Source organism: Hordeum vulgare, chromosome 6H (genome assembly GCF_904849725.1).
Source record: "Hordeum vulgare subsp. vulgare chromosome 6H, MorexV3_pseudomolecules_assembly, whole genome shotgun sequence".
NCBI lineage: Eukaryota > Viridiplantae > Streptophyta > Magnoliopsida > Poales > Poaceae > Hordeum > Hordeum vulgare.
Window position 1 is genome coordinate 426,653,311 of NC_058523.1, and position 19,735 is coordinate 426,673,045.

Here is a 19,735-nt window from a genome sequence, read left to right on the forward strand (position 1 = left end):
AGGAGAAGAAAAAATCAAAGGAAAAAGAAAAAAGGGGGAAGCGGGAAGGAAGGGAAGGACTCCACCTTCCAATCCTAGTTGGACTAGGATTGGAGGAGGATTCCTCCCCCGCTTGGTTCAGCCGACCCCTTAGGGCTCCCTTGAGCCTCAAGGCAAGGCCGTCCCCCTCCCTCCTATATATGCTGAGGTATTAGGGCTGATTTGAGACAATTTTTCCACGGCAGCCCGACCACATACGTCCACGGTTTTTCCTCTAGATCGTATTTCTGCGGAGCTCGGGCGGAGCCTTGCTGAGATACATCACCACCAACCTCCGGAGCGCCGTCACGCTGCCGGGGAACTCATCTACCTCTCCGTCTCTCTTGCTGGATCAAGAAGGCCGAGATCATCGTCGAGCTGTACGTCTGCTGAACTTGGAGGTGCCGTCCGTTCGGCACTAGATTGGAGCGGATCGTGGGACGGATCACGGGACGGTTCGTGGGACGGTTCGCGGGGCGGATCGAGGGATGTGAGGACGTTCCACTACATCAACCGCGTTTCTTAACGCTTCCTGTTGTGCGATCTACAAGGATACGTAGATCGGAGATCCTCTCTCGTAGATGGACATCACCATGATAGGTATTGTGTGTGCGTAGGAAATTTTTTGTTTCCCATACCACGTTCCCCAACAATGGCATCATGAGCTAGGTTCATGCGTAGATGTCATCTCGAGTAGAACACGAAAGTTTTTGTGGGCGGTGATGTGTGATTTGCTGCCCTCCTTAGTCTTTTCTTGATTCCGCGGTATTGTTGGATCGAAGCGGCTCGGACCGACATTACTCGTACGCTTACGAGAGACTGGTTTCATCACTACGAGCAACCCCGTTGCTCAAAGATGACTGGCGAGTGTCGGTTTCTCCAACTTTAGTTGAATCGGATTTGACCGAGGAGGTCCTTGGAGAGAGGTTAAATAGCAATTCATACATCCCCGTTGTGGTGTTTGCGTAAGTAAGATGCGATCCTATTAGATACCCATGGCAACCACGTAAAACATGCAACAACAATTAGAGGACGTCTAACTTGTTTTTGCAGGGTATGCTTGTGATGCGATGTGGCCGACGATGTGATGTGATATATTGGATGTATGAGATGATCATGTTGTAATAGTTAATATCGACTTGCACGTCGATGGTACGGCAACCGGCAAGAGCCATAGGGTTGTCTTTAAACTAATGTTTGTGCTTGCAGATGCGTTTACTATATTGCTAGGACGTAGGTTTAGTAGTAATAGCATGAGTAGCACGACAACCCCGATGGCGACACGTTGATGGAGATCATGATGTGGCACCGGTGATAAGAAGATCGTGCCGGTGCTTTGGTGATGGAGATCAAGAAGCACATGATGATGGCCATATCATGTCACTTATGAATTGCATGTAATGTTAATCTTTTTATGCACCTTATTTTGCTTAGAACGACGGTAGCATTATGAGGTGATCTCTCACTAAAATTTCAAGATGAAATTGTGTTCTCCCCGACTGTGCACCGTTGCTACCGTTCGTCGTTACGAGACACCACGTGATGATCGGGTGTGATAGACTCAACGTTCACATACAACGGGTGCAAAACAGTTGCACACGCGGAACACTCGGGTTAAGCTTGACGAGCCTAGCATGTGTAGACATGGCCTTGGAACACATGAGACCGAAAGGTCGATCATGAATCATATAGTTGATATTATTAGCATAGGGATGCTTACCACTGAAACTATCCTCAACTCACGTGATGATCGGACTTGAGTTAGTGGAATTGAATCATGAACCACTCAAATGACTAGAGAGATGTACTTTTTGAGTGGGAGTTTAGCAAGTAATTTGATTAGTTAAACTCTAATTATCTTGAACATAGTCTAAGTCCACTTTGAAAATTTGTGTGTTGTAGATCAATGGCTCACGCGACAGTCACCCTGAATTTTAATACGTTCCTAGAGAAAGCTAAGATGAAAGATGATGGAAGCAACTTTGTAGACTGGGCTCATAATCTTAAGTTGCTCATGCAAGCTGGGAAGAAGGATTATGTCCTTAATGCTGCGCTAGGAGATGAACCACCTGCCGTGGCTGACCAAGATGCTAAGAACGCTTGGTTAGCACGCAAGGAGGACTACTCAGTAGTTCAATGTGCAGTCTTGTATAGCTTAGAGTCGGGACTTCAACGTCACTTTGAGCATCATGGAGCATATGAGATGTTCCACGAGTTGAAGTTTATCTTTCATAAGAACGCCCAGATCGAGAGGTATGAGACCTCCGATAAATTGTATGCTTGCAAGATGGAGGAGAATTCGTCTGTCAGTGAACATGTGCTCAAAATGTCTGGGTACTCAAACCGTCTAGCTGAGCTGGGGATTGAACTCCCGCAACAGGCTATCACTGACAGAATTCTTCAATCACTGCCACCAAGCTATAAGGGATTTTTGTTGAAATATAACATGCAAGGGATGAACAAGTCACCCGGCGAGTTATTAGCGATGCTAAGTCGCAGAGTCAGCACTCCGTAAAGAGCATCAAGTGTTGATGGTGAATAAGACCACTAGTTTCAAGAGAAACGGCAAAGGAAAGAAGGGTAATTCAAAGAAGAGCGGCAAGCCTGTTGCCAATCCGACGAAGAAACCCAAAGCTGGACCTAAGCCTGAAACGGAGTGCTATTATTGCAAGGGTATGGGTCACTGGAAGCGCAACTATCCCAAGTATCTGGCTGATAAGAAAGCGGCCAAAGAAAAATCAGGTATATTCGATATACATGTTATTGATGTGTACTTAACCAGCTCTCGTAGTAGTGCCTGGGTATTCGATACCAGTTCTGTTGCTCATATTTGCAACTCGAAACAGGAACTATGGAATAAGTGAAGGCTGGCGAAGGATGAAGTGACGATGCGCGTGGGAAATGGTTCCAAGGTTGATGAAATCGCCGTTGGCGCAGTTTCACTTCAGTTACCATCATGATTAGTTATGAACTTAAATAAATGTTATTTAGTGCATGAGTTAAGCATGAACATTATATCTGGATCTTGTTTATTGCGAGAAGGTTACTCGTTTAAGTCAGAGAATAATGGTTGTTGTATTTCTATGAGTAATATCTTTTATGGTCATGCACCCAAAGTGAGAGGATTGTTCATATTGAATCTTGATAGTGATAATACACATATACATAACATTGAGACCAAAAGAGTTAGAGTTAGCAATGATAGCGCCATGTTTTTATGGCACTGCCGCTTAGGTCATATTGGTGTAAAGCGCATGAAGAAACTCCATACCAATGGACTTATGGAGTCACTTGACTTTGATTCACTTGACACGTGCCAACCATGCCTCATGGGCAAGATGACTAAAACTCCGTTCTCCGGAACAATGGAGCGTGCAAGTGACTTGTTGGAAATCATACATACCGATGTGTGTGGTCCGATGAGTGTGGAGGCACGCGGCGGATATCGTTATTTTCTCACCTTCACTGACGATTTGAGTAGATATGTATATGTCTACTTGATGAAGCACAAGTCTGAAACATTTGAAAAGTTCAAGCAATTTCAGAGTGAAGTTGAAAATCATCGTAACAAGAAGATCAAGTTCCTACGGTCTGATCGTGGGGGTGAATATCTGAGTTTCGAGTTTGGTGCTCACTTAAGACAATGTGGAATTGTTTCACAGTTGACACCGCCTCGAACACCACAACATAATGGTGTGTCCGAACATCGTAATGGTACTTTATTAGAGATGGTGCGATCTATGATGTCTCTTATCGATTTGCCTTATCGTTTTTGGGTTATGTATTAGAAACAACTGCGTTCACTTTAAATAGGGCACCATCAAAATCCGTTGAGACGACACCATATCAGCTGGGGTATGGCAAAAGACCAAAATTGTCATTTCTTAAAGTTTGGGGATGTGATGCTTATGTCAAAAAGCTTCAGCCTGAAAAGCTGGAACCCAAAGCGGAAAAGTGTGTCTTCATAGGTTACCCAAAAGGGACAGTTGGGTATACCTTCTATCTCAAATCCGAGGGCAAAGTGTTTGTTGCTAAGAACGGAGGTTTTCTCGAGAAGGAGTTTCTCTCGAGAGAATTGAGTGGGAGGTAGATAGAACTTGATGAGGTTGTCGAACCTCTCATCCCTCTGGATGGTGGCACAGGGCAAGGGGAAACCCCTGTCGTTGCGACGTCAGTTGAGGAGGAAGTTAATGATTATGATCATGAGACTCCGGATCAAGTTCCAACCGGACCTCGCAGGTCGACAAGACCGCGCACTACTCCAGAGTGGTACGGTAATCCCGTCTTATCAATTATTATGTTGGACAACAATGAGCCTGCGAATTACGAAGAAGCAATGGTGGGCCCGGATTCCAACAAATGGATGGAGGCCATGAAGTCCGAGATAGGATCTATGTATGAAAACAAAGTGTGGACTTTGGAAGTACTACCTGAAGGCCGCAAGGCTATTCAGAACAAATGGATCTTTAAGAAGAAGACGGACGCTGACGGTAATGTGACTGTTTATAAAGCTCGACTTGTGGCAAAGGGTTTTTCACAAGTTCAAGGAATTGACTATGATGAGACATTCTCACTCGTAGCGATGCGTAAGTCCGTCAGAATCATGTTAGCAATAGCTGCATTTTTCAATTATGAAATCTGGCACATGCATGTCAAAATGGCGTTCCTTAAGGAAGAGTTGTATATGATGCAACCCGAAGGTTTTTTTGATCCTAAGAATGCTAACAAAGTGTGCAAGCTCCAGCGATCAATTTATGGACTGGTGCAAGCATCTCGGAGTTGGAATAAACGCTTTGATGAGGTGATCAAAGCATTTGGGTTTATACAGGTGGTTGGAGAATCCTATATTTACAAGAAAGTGAGTGGGAGCTCTGTGGCGTTTCTAATATTATATGTGGATGACATATTGCTGATTGGAAAAAATGTGGAGTTTTTGGAGAGCATAAAGGATTACTTGAATAAAAGTTTCTCTATGAAGGACCTAGGAGAAGCTGCTTACATTCTAGGCAGAAAGATCTATAGGGATAGATCAAAACGCATGATAGGACTTCCGCAAAGCACGTACCTTGATAAAAGTTTTGAAGAGGTTCAAAATGGAACAATCCATGAAGGGGTTCTTGCCAGTTTTACAAGGTACGAGATCGAGTAAGACTCAGTGCCCAGCAACTGATAAAGATAGAGAGCATATGAGCACCGTCCCCTATGCTTCAGCCATAGGTTCTATCATGTATGCAATGCTGTGCACTAGACCGGATGTTAGCCTGGCCATAAGTATGGTAGGAAGGTTCTAGAGTAATCCAGGAGTGCATCACTGGACGGCTGTCAAGAATATCCTAAAGTACCTGAAAAGGACTAACTAGATGTTTCTCGTATATGGAGGTGACAAAGAGCTCGCCGTAAAAAGTTATGTCGATGCAAGCTTTGACACACATCCGGACGACTCTAAGTCGCAGACCGGATACGTATTTATTCTTAATGGGGGTGTGGTAAGCTGGTGCAGTTCCAAGCAAAGCGTCGTAGCTGATTCTACATGTGAAGCGGAGTACATGGCCGCCTCAGAGGCAGCTAATGAGGGTGTCTGGATGAAGCAGTTCATGACGGATCTTGGAGTAGTGCCGAGCGCACTGAATCTAATAACCCTGTTTTGTGGCAACACGTGTGCCATTGCCTTAGCAAAGGAACCACGGTTTCACAAGAAGACCAGACACATCAAACGACCCTTCAACCTCATCTGCGGCTACGTCGAGGAGGAGGACGTGAATATCTGCAAAGTGCACACGGATCTGAATGTGGCAGACCTGCTGACTAAACCTCTTCCACGGGCAAAGCATGATCAACAGCAGAACTGTATGGGTGTTAGATTTATTACAATGTAATTCGCATGACGATGTGAGGACTAGATTATTGACTCTAGTGCAAGTGGGAGACTGTTGGAATTATGCCCTAGAGGCAATGATAAATAAGTTATTATTATAATTCATGTATCAAGATAATCGTTTATTGTCCATGCTATAATTTTGTTGAATGAAGACTTAGATACATGTGTGGATACATAGACAAAACTCTGTCCCTAGCAAGCCTCTAGTTGGCTAGCCAGTTGATCAAGGATAGTCAAGGTCTTCTGACTATGTACAAGGTGTTGTTGCTTGATAACTGTATCACATCATTGAGTGAATCATGTGATGGACTAGACCCAAACTAATGAACGTAGCATGTTGATCGTGTCATTTTGTTGCTACTGTTTTCTTCGTGTCAAGTATTTGTTCTTATGACACCGGAGGAATGCCTTGTGTGTATCAAATGTCACAACGTAACTGGGTGACTATAAAGATGCTCTACAGGTATCTCCGAAGGTGTCCGTTGAGTTAGTATGGATCAAGACTGGGATTTGTTACTCCATGTGACGGAGAGGTATCTCGGGGCCCACTTGGTAATACAACATCACACAGAAGCCCTGCAAGCAATGTGACTTAGTGTAAGTCACGGGATTTTGTATTACGGAACGAGTAAAGAGACTTGCCGGTAAACGAGATTGAAATAGGTATGCGGATACTAACGATCGAATCTCGGGCAAGTAACATACCGAAGGACAAAGGGAATGACATATGGCATTATATGAATCCTTGGCACTGAGGCTCAATCGATAAGATCTTCGTAGAATATGTAGGATCCAATATGGGCATCCAGGTCCCGCTATTGGATATTGACCGAGGAGTCCCTCAGGTCATGTCTGCATAGTTCTCGAACCCGCAGGGTCTGCACACTTAAGGTTAGGCGATGTTTTATGCGTATTTGAGTTATATGGTTGGTTACCGAATGTTGTTAGGAGTCTCGGATGAGATCACGAACGTCATGAGGGTTTCCCGATTGGTCCGGAAACGAAGATTGATATATAGGATGACCTCATTTGATTACCGAAAAGTTTTCGGACATTACCGGGAATGTACCGGGAGTGACGAATGGGCTTCGGATGTTCACCGGGGGCGGGGGGGGGGGGGGGTGCAGCCACCCGGGGGAAGCCCATAGGCCTTAGGGGTGCCGCACCAGCCCTTAGTGGGCTGGTGGGACATCCCAAGAGACCCTATGCGCAGGAGAAGAAAAAATCAAAGGAAAAAGAAAAAAAGGGGAAGTGGGAAGGAAGGGAGGGACTCCACCTTCCAATCCTAGTTGGACTAGGATTGGAGGAGGATTCCTCCCCCTTGGTTCGGCCGACCCCTTGGGGCTCCCTTGAGCCTCAAGGCAAGGCCCTCCCCCTCCCTCCTATATATACTGAGGTATTAGGGCTGATTTGAGACAATTTTGCCACGGCAGCCCGACCACATACCTCCACGGTTTTTCCTCTAGATCGTATTTCTACGGAGCTCGGGCGGAGCCCTGCTGATATAGATCACCACCAACCTCCGGAGCACCGTCACGCTTCCGGAGAACTCATCTACCTCTTTGTCTCTCTTGCTGGATCAAGAAGGCCGAGATCATTGCCGAGTTGTACGTGTGCTGAACGCGGAGGTGCCGTCCGTTCAGCAGTAGATCAGAGCGGATCGTGGGACGGATCACGGGACGTTTTGTGGGACGGTTCGCGGGGTGGATCGAGGGACGTGAGGACGTTCCACTATATCAACCGCGTTTCTTAACGCTTCCTGTTGTGCGATCTACAAGGGTACGTAGATCGGAAATCCCCTCTCGTGGATGGACATCACCATGATAGGTATTGCGTGTGCGTAGGAATTTTTTTGTTTCCCGTACTACGTTCCCCAACACTGGCATGTACCTATTTAGACAAGTCATCTTGTACTTATTTCTCCTTCTTAGTGAAAATACATCGCTCATTTTGAGTCATAAATAAAATGTTGCATTTGCATCTGCGTGTTTCTCGTGATGAGGGCTTTGCAACATGACCACTTTTGAATATGTTTCGATACCTTTTTAAAACATCTTCAAGTTTCAACTGTAGAAACTTGATACACTCGAATGAGAAAATCATAAAGTTTCTAAAACTAAAACTTGATATGCCCTCATGCAGAATTCAATGACTTACTAGATCTTGAAGCAATCATACCACATGGCTAGGTGGACACGTGACTGCCGTGTGTCCCTATGAATTTCTCATAGAAACCCCATGATATACAAAGTAGGAAGGAAAGCAAGACCATATTTTGAGGTAGATGAGAGAAATTTCCTTATTAAAAAAAAGAAGAAGATAAGTTGCAATTTTGGATAATACCCTACATGTAGGAAATTTCCATACCAAGGGGGTGGAAGAACACAATGCTCATAAGGGCTTCAACAATGCTGGTCCAAAAATGGCTCTCACATTAGTCCGTGGAGAAGGAGGATTAGTCTGCAGATACACATATGGAAGGCTGTCATCCAATGCTATTTGCATACATTTCAAACACTCGTTGAACTAACAGGACGAAATTCATGCAAGCACTGCAGGTTTCATTAAAGTGTGGATACAATTTATACAAAACGGACGATATTTCCACACTTTAACTAAAAACTACGAAAAAAGCTAAACCCTTTCACGGGACGAAATTCATGCAAGCACTACTGCAATCCTCACTTACAAGGGTTGCACTTCTCCTAATGTAACGTTGGCAATCAAATAGCACATAGCAACCAAAATCAATTAGTTTATGCAAAGGAAAACTTGCATTAATGCAAAAGAACAATTCCCGAATACAACTGTTGGATTGTGGTTTTGACCCTTTTTCAACTTGACCTTTCAATTTAGGTTCATGATTTGCTTGGTATTTGTCTTCATAAACAAATTTCAATCTCATTTATCTGACTAGGTTCATTCACGATAACCCATAATTATAGGGGATTGCAACAGTCTTCGAGGGTAGTATTTCATCCAAATTTATTGATCAACACAAAGGGAGACAAATAATATTTATGAGTCTTAGCAGTTGAGTTCTCAATTCAATCACACGTGGAATATCTTTGTGCAGCAAAATCTATAGTAGCACAAGAGTTTGATAGTTTTGATAGTTCGTTAATAGTAGCAATAGTAACAAGAACAGTAACATATAGTTTGTAACAACAGTAGTAGTAGTAGTAATTAGCAAGATCAATATGAGAGAAGCATTAGCATTGGATCAGCGATGGATAAGTATGTTGGATGACATTCATCATGTAAGAGTCACAATCTAGAGCGACTCAGAACTATCTACAATTCATTAATATAATGTAGGCATGTATTCCGTATACAGTCACACATGCATATAACAAAAGTTTACATGACATCTTTAGTCCTTCCCTCCCGTGACACGGGGGTCCATAAGGAAATCTAAAGGATATTAGGACCTCCTTTTAATATAGAACCCGAACAAAGCATTAACACATGGTGAATACTTGAACTCCTCATACTAGAGTCATCACCTGAGACGATCCCAATTTTTGTCACTTTGGGGTCTACAGGCCAAAACACATAATAGGTGCATATAACTTGCAAGACAGGATCCAAAATAATCTCATATTCATTGATATGTTCAGGTCTGAAATCATGCCACTCAGGCCCTAGTGACAAGCATTAAGTATATCACAGTCATAGGAATATCAATCTCACAAGATAGTGGATACTAGGGATCAAGCCCTAACAAATTTACTCGATTACATGACAAATCTCATCCAACCCCGTCACAGTCCAGCAAGCCTACGAAGGAATTACTCACTCGTGCCGTTCAACATCATGGAATTATTGGTGGACAAGGGTTGATGATGATTATGACAATGAATCCCCTCTCCGAAGTTCCAAACAGACTCCATATAGCCCTCCCGAGGAAGAAGAGGAGGTGGCGGCGGCTCGGTCTCTTAAAATGCGATGGAAGTTGCTCTTGATTTTATTCTGTGGAAACGATACTTATGGAATTAGAATTAGGTCAGCTCAAGGCTCGAGGGGCCCATGAGCTCACAGGGCGCGCCCCAAGCTTGTGGAGTCCTGGTGGGTCTCCTCAAGTAACTTCTTTTGCTAATAATTTTTATATATTCTAGAAAACATTTCTGTCGATTTTCGGCTCAATCCGGAAAATTTTATTTCTGCACACGAATAACACCATAGTAGTTCTGCTGGGAACAACATGAGTCCGGGTTAGTTTCATTCACATGATGCAAATTAGAGTCCAAAACAAGAGAAAAGTGTTTGGAAAACTAGATATGTTTGGGATGTATCAGCTCCCCCACGGTTAACGCATTGCTTGTTCTCAAGCAATTCAGTCGATAAACTGAAAGTGATAAGAAAACTTTTACAAAATTTTTTGTTTTCTTTGTTGGGTATATGCTTAACTAGTGTTCAAGTTTTCAGCAAATATTATAAACTAATCATGTCATTGATAATACTTAGGTCTCACATTTACTCATGCCAATAAGATAAGTAACTAGCAAACAATAATAAGATATCCTGATGCCAATTTTTTTTCAAAATAATCATGATATAATATGATAACATGGTACCTCGCTAGCCATTTGTGAGATCGCAAAACATAAATGCACAACACCTCTAAGGTTCTAGTAGCGATTAAATATTGAAATTCAGGGTAGAAGAGATCCAGTCATGCTCACATCTAAAATTAACTAGACTGAGTCTATAAAAATGATAATATCGCTCTCATGATTAGTGCTTTGATGAGAAGAAGATGACTCAACAATAAAATTAAACAACATGAAACTAAATAGAAGGAACCTTCCTAGAGGGAAGCATTGTTTTTCAGCGGTGCTAGAGCTCAAGGTTTAAAAAGAAAATGAAAGTGTAATTTTGGGTGGTGCACTTTTCGTCTCAATGTTACGACAAGGATTTCAGTATGTTCCATGATAAACACATTATTAGTGGTTCCCAAGCGGAATTATAAAGTTTACTCACCTCCATGATACATACACAAGCCATGGCAATCACGGGTGCCCTCCAACAATCAATTTTCCAGGGCAATGTATTATTATTATTATTATTAAGAACTAGGCATCCTTTTTACCAGCCTCTCTCGTGCAATGATAGGGAGATAACCCGCTTAGCATGGACGATAGTCATCACCCCGTTGCTCCTTGAGTGATACGATCATACAAAACAAATTTTTATTCGAATGTTTAGAGGTGGCACATGAAAATTTACTTGGAACAACAACTTAATATTGCATATAGGTAGATATAATGGACTCATCTGGAACAACTTGGGTTTGAGGATTTTGGATGCACAACTAGTATTCTCGCTTAGTACACACGAAGGCTAGCAAAGAGATTGAGGAGCGACCTACTAGAGAGCGACAACGATCATAGTCATGCATTCCAAATAATTAACATTGAATACAAGCACGAGTAGGATATAAACACTATGAATATAAATATCATGAATGTTGTATCTGTTTTGAATCAACTACATATTTGCACATCTGCCAAGTCAAGCTACTCGAATTACTCAAAGGAGGGTACCATACTACCATACTACATCATAACAATTTTAATACATGTTGACATACAAGATAACTCATTATCCACTCCTAGGTATTCGAGTGTGGGATGAGCAACTATGATCTCTAATTGTCATCATAAACATGTTTACTCATAATATGTTGAATCAAGATGGTTGAGCTAAACATATTTACAAAAACATAGAACAAGAAGAGTTCATACTAGCTTCCTTTACCACAACCACTTCTTCAAATCATCGTCATTATTGCCTTTCACTTGCATAACCCATGTGAAAATAATAGTAGTGCAAGTATGTCGTGGACTAATCTTAATCTACGAAACAAATTATTCAAAGGAGATGACAAGGTAACATTAGCTTTTTTTTGTTAGATCAACAATATTGCATAAGAGATCCATTCAACAGTTCTAGCACGGTCTTCTCCATACGATGACTAAATGAAAAGAAAAGAATTTGAGAGAAACACATTGAAATGTTTTGGAGTTTTTGGGTTTACTAAAGAAAGAAAATAACATGAAGGAAAAAATGAGAACGAGAAAAACTGTTTACACAGGAAAGCTCCCAACAAGCAAAAGAAGAATGGGAAATCATTTTGGGATTTCTTTTTAATACTAAATGCTAGAAAGGAAATAAAGAAAACCTGAAAAGAAGCAAGAAATATTTTTGGGATTTCAAAAAAAATCAAACACACAAAAGAAATAAAAAATAAAACACGGACAACTTGAATGAATGTGTGTTATATGAATGTAATGTCTCTGAGTGATATGTACTCCCAAAAGCTTAGGTTTGGGCCTACCCCTTTCTATGGCCATGGCTGGTAATAATCTGATCCACGCAAGTACTCAGGATCCTAAGGGCCCCACTAGTAGGGAGGTTCCTACGACTCCACCTGATAGGAGGGATCCTGAGTCTCCTATTGGTAATAGGGCTTCCAACGGTCCCACTCATTTGTATACTCAGGTGATGCCTTTGGTTCTCGTGCGGCTAGTGGTGTCACGCCCCAATAGGCATAAATATCCACAGGCATAACAGTGCACCTACCATTTGAAAGATCGAACAAAGAAGGGGCACGCAAAATAATCCTCTCTCTCGAGAATACTCACTGAATACCAAGTTATACCAAGATTTTACCTCACTGTTACCAATGAAATTGTGCAAAACCGTGCTAGCATAATAAAATTATTTCGGAGGTAAAACTTTATCCTCCCCACGCCTAATAGGAATCTCAAAATGTCTAACGAGGTAAGATGCATAAATACCACCATAAATGACTCACTTTGAGCTGTTTGTGTGTAACCGTCGAGTAACCAAAGCCCCCAAACTAAAAGATCTTACCATAAAACGCATGGTGTAAGATATTAATATCAGGTGAACTAAGCATTCCACTTTCCTACCTACTAGTTATACACCTCCCCGCAAATAATGTGTAATAGCGCAAAATTCAATAATGTAATTAAACTAGCAACTCTAGCACCTGAAAATCCTCATCACTCTCCCACGGTTACATCAAGTATAAAGTACTCAACATCTCTAGGCTAGGGGTCTAGATGGTTACCCTCGTTAGGAAGCACGCATACTTGTGATAAATCCTCAAGTGTCATTTATTTTTCTACACCATAGAGGTTGAGGTTACGGTGGGTGGATCACTCCTAGCATTAAAATGAATATTTTGCATTAAAGCATTAGTGAGGAGGAGATACTGATCACACTTATGTGTGAGAAATGGTGTGAGTCTGGTTCGGTCGGCCAAGAAACAAAAGTCACCATAAATTCCCGCGTCCCTCAAGAACGTGTCGCACGGCTACTGACATGGCCGCACCTCGGGTGTGTGAGGAAGATGGTACTTTAGCTTCTCCTTCAGGGTTTCCTATGTACCCCAGCTTGAAGAACCTCTCAAAAACCTCTTGAGCATATTTCTTTTTCTCTAAAAATTTCTAAAAATTTTAGTCCCTCGAAATAAGAGTGAACGAAACACAATGAAAGTGGTAGCAATTACTCCCACAAGTGTCTAGAGGATATATGAGGCATCAAACTACTTTGGATCATATAAATTCAACATGCAAGCCCATAAACATTGTCACCGACAGTAGAAAAACTTGCAAAATATAAAGCACTAGAAGAAAAACTAATTGGAGCAATGGAGTCGCATACAAAGGAGTGATCCCTCAAAATAGTTTCGGAAAGTGAGTTCCAAGCAAGAAGATAAAAAATCACTACAAAATGAGCGAGAACACAGGCTAGGAGGTAATGTTGATTTTTTATGGAGGGAGAAGGAGGTTTGGGGCATGGGCACAATTGATTGGGTCCCTACGAGACACACAAGCTCAATAGGTGTGCACTAGGGGGTGGTCGAGCCATGTGTGCTCTTGTCTCACACGTGTACCCCATTGGGGTTTTTCTGTCTGTAAAATTCTTATTTATTCTAGAAAAATCATATTAAATTTTCGGGGTATTCCGAGAACTTTTGTTTTTCGGGCATTTTTATTGCGTAGAAAATTTAGAAAACAGGATAATCATGCCATTCTACTTTATTAAAACTTCAAATAACAAATAATAGAACTATGGATATAGTTGGTTGTGCTTATTAAATTTATCAATAACATGCCCCACAAAAAAAATCCATTAATAAGGTTGATCAAATCTTATTAACGAACCATTTCTGAGTGACATGAAAACAAGAATTTCGTATATAACTGAGTTACCTCAACGGGGATATGCATTTCCCCAACAAAAAGAACTTCATATTTTGTTTTCATAGTAGGAAGAGGAAATTTGAACCGTTCAATAGTAATGGTAGCAATTTGTTCAATGGAGTTGATATTATTCACCGAAGCTTGTTTGTTCGGAAAGTGAACCATATGTTGATTACCATTAACATGAAAAGTGACCTTTCTTTTGTTGTAATTAATAAAATCCCCCGCAATATTCAAAAATGGTCTACCAAGGATAATCGAGATATTGTTGTCCTCGTGCATTCAAGAATAACAAGGTTCGTTAAGGTAGCAACATATGCAACCACAATAGGGACATCCTCACATATTCCAATAGGTATAGAAGTGGATTTATCAGCCATTTGTGAAGAAATTTCATTAGGTGTAAGTTTATTCAAATCATGTCTTATATATGAAGACAAAGGCAAAACACTAACAATGGCTCCTAAATCACATAAAGCAGTTTTCACATAATTTTGTTTAATGGAGCAAGGTATAATAGGTATTACAAGATCTCTCAATTCCTTACATACTCCGCCATCAAAAGAGTAATTCGCAAGTAGGGTCGAAATTTCCATGTCAGGTATTTTTATTTTATTAGTGACAATATCTTTCATATATTTAGTATAAGGAGGCATCTTTAGAATATCCGTTAAGCATGTTTGCAAGAAGACGAGTCTAAGCATTTCAACAAAGCGTTCAAAGTTATCTTCGTCCTTATTTTCAAAGGCTTACAATGGGATGGCATGGGGTTTTGAACCCATGGCTCTCTTTCTTTACCATGTTTTCTTGCAATTAAATCACTATTATCATAACATTTATCCTTAGGAGGTGGGTTATCAAGATCAACAGCAAGTTCTATTTCTACCTTGTTATCAGGTTCTTTATTGTTGTCTGGTTGAGCATCAACATGAACATCACCATTGTCATTATCATTAGGTGGGTGTTCACTACCAGATTGTGTCTTAGCATGAGAGATAGAAACATCATTATGATCCTCGGGAGGTTTTTGTATAACAAGTTCATTAGAAGCATGCAAAGTCCTATTATGTTCGTTTTTCTTTTTTATTATTAGATGGACCAGGTGCATCCTTACTAATCATATGAGAATCTTGTTCAATTCTTTTAGGATGACCTTTAGGATAGAGACGATCCTCACTAATTCTACCCCATTTAGTCATTATTCTAACTGCATGGTAATTCAGTTTATTATACATTTCAGCAAGCAAATCATTTTTTGACTTACCAACTTGGTCTAATTGAGTATGAACCATGGATGCATGTTTACCTAAACCTTTAACATCATTATCAATCTAAACATCAAGTCACTCAAACGATCAATCATCAAGTCATTCATTTCAATTGATCTTTAACATACATATTGAAATGTTCTTGCTTAACAATGCAATTATGAAATTCTTTCATGCATTGACCAACAGTTTTATTATAAGGTACAATACCCTCATGAAATATATGAAGAGTATTTACCTTAATTACGTGTGTAGGGATATCGAGTCCATGTATTTCTTTAATAAGTGGTAAATCATTTTTCTTTCATGGAGTTCTTAGCTTCTTGCATATCTTCTCGACTAAGGAATAGAATACGTATCTTCTTTTAAATAGGTTCCGGTGGTGGTTGAGGAAGTGTCCAAGCATCGACATTCTTTAAACTATTATTCAATAGTTCTTCAGCCTCTCCAACAATTCATTCCTTGAAAACATAACCAACATAACTATCTAGGTAGTCCTTAAAGCATGGGTTAGTCCATTATAAAACATATCAAGTGTTTCATTTTTATTAAGAGGATGATCAGGAAAAGCTTTAAGTAATTGGAGAAGCCTCCCGCAAGCTTTCGGGAGATTCTCTTCTTTAGTTTGCACAAAGTTAAATATTTCCTCTAAAGCATCTTGTTTCTTATGAGCTGGTAAATATTTTTCACAAAAGTAATATATCTTATCCTGGGGACACGCACACAACCAGAGCAAGTGTAAGGAACCACTTCTTAGCATCATCCTTTAATGAGAAAGGAAAGAGCTTAAGTATATAGCGGTAGCGTATTTTTTCCTCATGAGTAAATAGGGTGGCAATGTCATGTAGCTCACCATATAATAGCAAACTTTAATACCGATTTTCTACTTACAAATGCTCATATACTCATGCCATTTCATATTACTACATTAATATAATTAGCTACGGTTTTATTTGCTCTTCAATTATGCAACATGCTTCCTAGGAGTTTTATCACATAAGTTATTAATGACCATGCTTCTAGGAACAAAGAGAGGAGGCTTGATGATGGGTTCCTTTATCATGTTTATAAAATTGGTGTGCACACTAATCATTTTAAGATCTTCATTCTTTTTATAGGTACGTGGCACTTGTATGCTTAGGAACATACATAACCATGTAACTCTTATTAAGTGGGGTACTATCTTTAGTTTTTGTGGAGGAAAAGTGTAACCCATTTTATTAATAACTTCCTCCAACTTATCAATTCTAGCGGGACTTTACCCCACCCTCTCATTAATTATCGTTTCCTTCTCTTTTAGCATTTATAAAGTAATTCCTACCTTTCATCCAAATTGAGTAATATGATTATGAATCATTTTTTCTAAATCCTCAATATATGCTACGGTGGGTGTTGTGTTTTCAATGATTTCTAGGCTTTGCATGAGATGCTCCAAAGTCAATATTGTTTCATTAATAGTGATAGGTGGTGATCCCACTAAATTTTTGATGTCATTGAAGGCGTCCTATGTATGACTCATTAAGAAATTACTATCGGTAATAGTATCCAGCACAAATCTATACCAAGTAGTAAAACAGTTAGAGCATATTTCTTCATATGTGGTTTTGGTAATTGATGACAATCCCTATGGACTAATGATTGCCTTAAGTGATATTCGAAGGATTTCTCCATAGGCACTTCTTGAAGTCCATCTGTTGGTTTCAAGGAGTTCATATGATGACCAAGGTGGTATTCAAGGTATTATCCAAAGAATGTTCATAAAGACACAAGGTTGATCAAGACTAAGAAAAAGAGTCAATCTATTTCATCAACATACAAATCTTACAAGATGTACCAAGAGGGATCAAGTGATCCCATGGTATGGTAAGCATTCTCCATTACGCTTTTGTGTACTAACCCATGGTCTTCATGAGAGTTCTATGTGGGGTTAGGTATGTTTCCATGGGCTTGCGTCAAGAGTAAGATCTCATTCAACCCATGAAGGATGACATCAAGTGGTGATCGTCATCAAGATTGCGGTGTGCAAGTTCGAGTGGAGCATCACAAAGATACCATGCTTGAAGCTTGCCGTCCATTGTGGTGGCAATGGACTTGTGAAGATGTGATGAAGAGTGGCTAACCCACATTGAGTATGAGGGAGCAATCAACTAGTCTTCATCAAGCCAACGCAATCAAGAAAGGTTGTCCGTCTTGAGGAAGTCAAGATCGTCATCATCAGGTCAAAATGGACTATGTGCAGCGTATAGGTTTGCCCTTGATAGGTTTTCTATTTAGGATAGATTGCCGTACTGTCAAGGGGAGGATTTATTGATCATTTTTGTGCCTCACAACGAAGCGCTGAACAACCGCACCGCTACCTTTGGGCCAGAGCTGTGGATTATGTACTTTGGATTCCCGTATAACTATCTAACAAACTACTACATCAACAAATCTCTAGGTGGTTTTGGGTCTCTTATCTCCTGGTATAATCCGGGGCAAGATAGGAGATTCGTTCTACTCAAAGTGAGAGTAGTTAACATTCTATTAATTCTGAAGAGATTTATGATTTGGAAGCTTGGTGGAGCTAGCGACTGTCGGACAGTACAAGTCACCATTCTGAGAAGCAATGAATGGAATGGCGTGCTGCTAGAAGTTCCACCAGTTGGGGAAGAACCCCCTCCCCCATATGGAAATCCAGACCCTCAGTTTGGTCGTGATCTTACTGCACAGAAACTCTATCAGGAGCAAGTCCACAATTGGTTGGCTCAAAATTTTGCCCCTCCTAATGGAGCTTCACGTGGAAATGCTCTCAACAACCCTCAGGGACAAGCTGATGGTTGGGGTGTGTGGCCTCCACCACTTGATCCCCCTATGCCATCACACCGCTACATCTTTCTGGCTTGGCTGACTGCACAAGGTTTACAAGTTCAAGATGGTGTGGTGCGTGACAACAACATCTCTGACAGTGCTTAACAGGCTTCGAATGACGTGATCACAACTTGTGAGGAAGGAGAGAGCTCGAATCTTTCTGCTGGTACTTTTACCATGATGGAGATTCATCCTCAACAGCTTCACGAGCAGCATATTGAAGATATCCTCACGATTTCTGTTGATTTTCACAGCGAGGGTATTCGGTCTGGGCTCTCTCTCCAAGGTGAAGATGCGTTGTCTCTTCTGCTGACAGACCCAATACCCCTAATTGCCGACAACACCGTGATGACTTCATTTTTAGGGCCGTTAGACCCCTAATTGCTGATGTGGGGCCTTAGTACAATGGATATGGTTTCAAACATTATAATCTGCAAGTGGATATCCAGGTTTCCATGGGTTCCGAGGGACTTATTTTCAATCAAACTCCTTCACCGGATGTTGTGGACAGGGCTGAATCTACAGTGGTTATTGAAGAGCTGCCAGAAGTTTTCACCTAGCATCCCTTGCAGCCTACTGCGTACAACCTTTTGGTCCCGGCGAACATCATGCACTAGGATCAGGGGAATTCTCACAGCATCCCAGATGAGACTTCAACTTTGCTACCAGTTTATGCCATTGAGGTACCCGATAGTGCCATCCGACACCATTATGATTCTAGCGAACAATACCTCCAAGGAGATGAAAGGGAAGATGACTGCCCTTGTGGATATGGCAAATCTTCGCTACAGCAACCGTTCGAACAAATATGATGGTTTCAAAGTTCCCCATATTACTGATGTGCGTCTTGGAAAATCAAAGGTCAAGCCATGGGTGGTACCTCCTATGTCGGCCCGCGAAGATGTATGTCCACAAGTTGGTGATGTGCCCACACCTACTCCAGTCCCTACTATGCAGGCCATCGGTGTTCAGCTCTGCACCATTCGTGAAGATGAACTCTCCACGATGAAGCTCGTCAAGGATCAGCCAGGGCCTACGTGTCAAGCTTAACTATATTTTCTGCTCCTGAGTTCTTATGGTACTTTTGCATAATTGGAATGTTTTATGTTGGAATATCCACGGTCTTAATTCTCCCAAAAAACATTTAGCCATATCGAATGCAATCCATGATAGTGGTTGTTCTATCATCTGCTTACAAGACACCAAAATTCCCATGTTCGACGCTCACACCCTCAAGAATTTATGCCCCAAACGTTTTGATAGGTTTGCGTTTATCCCTTCTAGTGGTGCCTCAAGAAGCCTAGTTACAATCTAGAATAGTAATGTCTTGTCGGTGGATATCTTTTGGGAAGAACAGTTTGCCCTGGGGATCAACTTTAAATCAACTAATCAACTCACAAATGGAAGTTAGTGAATATATACAGGCCCTATCAAGGGGATCAACGCACTCTTTTTACCAACTGGTTCTTCGATCTTGTTATACCCAC